The sequence below is a fragment of the Suricata suricatta genome, chromosome 3 (genome assembly GCF_006229205.1).
Source record: "Suricata suricatta isolate VVHF042 chromosome 3, meerkat_22Aug2017_6uvM2_HiC, whole genome shotgun sequence".
Taxonomy (NCBI): Eukaryota; Metazoa; Chordata; class Mammalia; order Carnivora; family Herpestidae; genus Suricata; species Suricata suricatta.
Window position 1 is genome coordinate 2894711 of NC_043702.1, and position 5184 is coordinate 2899894.

The following is a 5184-nucleotide window of genomic DNA, read 5'->3' on the forward strand; positions in this document are numbered from 1 at the left end:
CAAGAGCAGCTAAAAAGAAGAGTGAGCTCGTTTCTTGCATAAAAATAGCTCTTGCTTAGGGAGCCCTCACCTGTGCTGGGTGTGATACAACCACACGCCTCCTCTCAGCTGCTAGGACTTGGCACTTAGCCTCCCCCCTCCCGGGAGGGGCCCTTCCAGAATGGGAGGGTGTCCCCGCCTTGGAACACGGTGGGTATTTCCTAAGTGATGGGCGGGTGGGTGAGGGGATGGAGGATTCTCCTGAAGAAATGGAGGACTTCCCCAGGTTATCATTAACTCTCAAAGATCTCAAGTTTCTTGTATTTTTGTAGCAATTGGGAATAGAAATTCCCCCTTAAAAAAGGAATGCCTTTAGAAACGTTTTTTAATAACTACCTAGTACCCAGCGATTCATCACGCTTTCTCCTCATCTAATATACCCCTTTGGATTTTCTAAGGAAGGTGATGCGTTTGGGTTTGGGGTGGACGGCACAGAAGGGGCAGCAAGGTGTCCGACAGGCCCGTCAGCACTGTCACAAGTGTGACCTGGTTTAAGGTGGTGACGAAAAGGGGACCAGGCACAGAAGGGGAAAGAGGCAGGGCAAGAGGCAGGGCAAGGGGCCCCAGCACGTAGCAGGAGAGATGTGTCAGCAGCAGGCCAGGACAGACAAGGGGTGGTCAGAGAAACAGCGCAAGAGGCGTCTTACCCAAGGCACCCGGGGTGAGGGGAGCAGGCTGAGAAAGCCTTTCATTACAACCAGAAAAACACTGGCGATCGTACGCTGCTGTTAAAAGTCTACGATTGAACATTTTCAGCGATGTGAGCATGTGTGAGAAATGGCGGATTGCAGACTGGGAGGAAGGAGGGATCCGGGGAAGGCTTAGGTGGGGACATGTGTTCATTTGTCCCTCTCTTTTTAATAGACGTTGGAGGCTGAAAGGTGGGAGCCGACGGAGAGTGGGGAAAAAGCGGGTGGGGTGGGGTGGGCCTGACAGATTTTGGCCCAAGGGGTCGAGGTGGGCAGTGTATAGACTTAGGGGTTTGGTCCTGATTCTGGGCTGAATGGAGATGAGACACCAAGGGGCCAGGAGAGGACAGATGACAGGGAGCACAGTCCTAGCGTCTGAGCTGTGGAGCACGGAGCTGAGGAGGGAGGAACAGCAGGAGGGACAGAAATTGATGGTCCTGCCAGGGAGCTGCCTCTGGCCCAGCCCGGACGATGCTACTTCCGGTCCCCAGCACAGAGGATGCTCCTTCCGGCCCCGAGCACAGAGGATGCTCCTTCCGGTCCCCCACTGCAAGCTCCAGAAAGCCCAACAGTGCGGTCACAAGGTGACCTATATTTAACATAATTTCTAGTTATTGTATTCTGGAATTAAGTTCATGTCCCAAAGTGCCCAAGAATAAGTCCCTAGCAATCCTGGAAAAAAGAAAAGTATCCATTTTTCCATTCCATCTCTCAGAACTGGTGATGAGGCCAGACCAGGGGCGTGAGAGATCCCAGAAGAATCTCCCATTGTTTGTAACCAAGGAAACGGCCACGTTCACCTTCAACGAAGTACCTCTTAGGAAAACCAGTTGTGTTTTTTGTGAGCACAACACACCTCGAAAATCAACTGATTATTTTCTAAGAAGATTGAAAACAACCAAAATCCATTATGTATTTCTCAGCCATAGAGGGATAAATTGTGAAAAATCCTCCTAAGTTAACTCTACAGCAAAAAAAAAAAAAAAATCGATATCTATATCTATATCTATATCTGCTTTCTGAATAGTCAATTTAAAAGGATTTGCTCGGAATAAACAGTGACATGGGAAAATACGCTTTACTCTCCAGAACTGTGTTGACTAGCTAAGGGAATACCCCACTGGTAAGATATACACCAAATGCTTCAATATATACTTAGGAATAAAATCTGGTGATTAAATAAATGAAGGCAACGCTTTCCCTAGGTTCTCACTCATTTATTCGGCCTGGAGCTCAATACTCCTGCCCTGAGTCTACCGTGCTGGAAGAGCTAGACCATAATCACAAGCAGATGCACAGAGCAAATCTTTCCCCTCCAGAAATCCATCAGGCTACTGATGTGATTGACAAGTGTCGTTCACAGAAAAGAAGTGTGGGGACAATAGGGCTTTATGATCTGAGTTTAAGCAGGACCCATGGCAAGCAGAGATTAAAGGGCAGGTGAGATGAATTCAGAGGTTTAAAAGTCAGGCATTCCCACTCATAAGCAGCTGGGCTTTAGGACAGACGAGAACATCAGAAGTGAGCCACCTTCTACCCCAAAGTACAGAATTTCCTAAAACAGCATCCCTAAAGTCTTCTTTCTAAAGAAAGGAGTAAGTGATATATAATAAAGACCATCTCACACACTTCCGCACGGCACCGGAAACACAGCCGGCCCCCTCACGGGAGGCGGTTCCCCTCTGCCCTCTGTCCCTGAAATGCAGCTCAGAGAGAAGTCACCAACTGTCAGACTCCAGAGAAGTACCGGATTACGAGCAACTCGATCGTCTCTCTACATGAACGGCGCATCTTTACAGATGACTTTAACATAGAATCAGAAAGTCTTACCTTTTGAAAAATGAGTATTTTAGATGAAATTCAAGGGACGGTTAAGGAGGAGCACACGGATCAGCAGTCTGAAGAGGCATGTCTGGCACAAGAGTGGAAATTCTGGAATAACTGGAGATCAAATAGCCACTCCTGACCGCGTCATCTGCCAGCAGAGGTCAGTTAAAGCACCTTTGTGCCTAACATCTCGTGGAGCTGCTTCCACCGCCTTTGCGTCATGGGGGGCGTGGCTCCCTGAGCTCCCCGGGGCCTTCTGAAATGCTGTTCTGACCAGGAGGTTGGATTTCAGCTTCAGATCCTACTGAAGCCCCCTCCTCTTACCCCCACTTCCGTGAGGGCGCCCGGTAGCAAAAGTGGGATCAGACTTTATGAGGCAACGCTAACACGAATGGAGAGAGGGTTTCTTAGCCTCCACACCAGGGACATTGGGGGCCACGCCGCTCTTGGTGTGGCATCTGTCCGGTGCCTCACAGGTGTCCGGTGGCGTCCTTGGCCTCCGCACCCTTGACGCCAGGAGCGCTGTCCACCCTAGCTTGACAACCCAGAATGTCTCCAGATGTTTGCAAATGTCCCTCGGGAGGCAAGTGTCCCCAGGTGAGAACCCCTGACGTGCAGGGACTTGTCCCTTCGTCACAGGTGCCACCCTCCAGAGGCACATGGACGTATCGGCTCATACAGAGGAGGCGCTCCAACAGGTTCACAACGAGACACGCACAGAAATCACGGCCCAGAAGGACGAGGTCAACACGCCATCGAAGACCTGGGCCCTCTATTTTCCTTAGGAGAGAACTCGGGAGCGGGGCTGATCGCTGTCACAGGAAGAGCAAGGCAGCCCACACCAGACACCGAGAGACAGAAGGTGGGGCCCCCCTGGGGGCGGGAAGTCTGAAGCTGAGACCTCACGGTCACACCAAGGCCAACGGGGGACGGTGGTCGTGAACTGTCAGTGAGAGCCTTGCACGGGAGAAGGTCCATGAACCGGGCCTGGCTTCCCGGCCCCTCTGGGCAGGCGCCACCCATCACGGAGGGTGAGCAGGTGCTGAGGAGTCAGGGCTGGGGGATGGAGGGCACCAGTTCCTCAGGCAGAAAGCCCTTAAGCTCTGCTTTCATTCCTGGGGAGGACTCCCTGGTCTGCGGCTTCTTGGGGTGTGGCTTCGGGCCCTCCAGGGACCGCCCCCAGCTTCCCGTGTAGAATGGGGGCGACGCAGCCAACGTGCTGGATGGCAGGTCACGGTGGGCCCCCTGGATGGCCTGAAGGGCTTGCAGCACATTCTGTCCGTTCTTCTAGAAGCACCCAGATTATTCTTCCCGCAAGATAAGGGACTCTAGAATTGCAGTTCACCTACGGGTTTAGAGAGGCCGTGGGTACATCTCCGCCACTTGATTAGTTGGTTTAAAGCTTTAATCAGAATTTTTGGAGGACTCAGGGGGCCGCGCCCCCTGGCAGGCAGCTGCCCCCCAGAATTCTGGAACGGCCTACGGCTCCTCCCACAGCTAGGCTTTCTGTGCTCTGGGTCCTTAGACGACTGTATCATGAATACCACTGGGTAAGAACATACACATACAGACAAAGGCTGGAAGGAAATGCAAAATAAGCAACACGGCCGAGCCGCTCTATTCAAGTGACGGCATCGTGGGAATGGTCCTTTAGACATCATTAGAATGGTTTTGTTTTTTTTTTCTTTTTTTTTTTTTAACATAATAGGTTAAGGAACTTGAACCTTATTCAGGAAGCAGTAGAGGACCCACTGAATGTGTCTGAAGAGGGAGATAGGATTATGTTTGAACAAAGAACCTGGAGGCTACCGAACAACTCAAAAAGTCGCCCTCATCATTCTCTTCCGAAAATGTCTTGGTTGGTCTGTTTTCTCTTTGAGACTAAATTGAGAGTCCGCTCATCTAACTTTAAACCAGTCTCGTCCCCTAAGCTGGAGTTTTATTTGATTTACATTGTATTTATAAATAATTTAGGGGGATGGATTCACATCTCTTCAACACTGAGTTTTCTCATCCGGAAACCGGGTCCGTCTCTCCAGCTCACAGTCTGACGGGCCCTTCAGTACATCGTAACCCTCCTCCCCCAGACGCCCTGCAGATTTCCTTGTTCCTCAACACTATTTGGATTTTTTTAATGTTTATTTATTTTTGAGAGACAAAGACAGAACATGGGGGCGGGGCAGAGAGAGAGGAAGGCACAGAATCTGAAGCAGACTCCAGGCTCTGAGCGGTCAGCCCAGAGCCCGACATGGGGCTTGAACCCACGGACCACGAGATCCTGACCCAAGCTGAAGTTGGACACAACCAACTGAGCCACCCAGACACCCCCTCAAGACTACTTTAAATGGACTCTGACCTTTTTGCCATAATTGGAAAAAAGTTGTTATTGGGGCCCCTGGGTGGCTCAGTTATGCTTCCAACTTCGGCTCAGGTCATGATCTTGCTATTTGTGGGTTCGAGCCCCATGTCGGGCTCTGTGCTGACCGCTCAGAGCCTGGAGCCTGCTTCGGATTCATGTCTCCCTCTCTGTCTGTGCCTGTCCCACACTCTCTCTCAAAAATAAATAAACACTAAGAAAAATTTTTTAAAAAAGGAAAGAAAAACATCATTATTGTGGGATATTCCAATG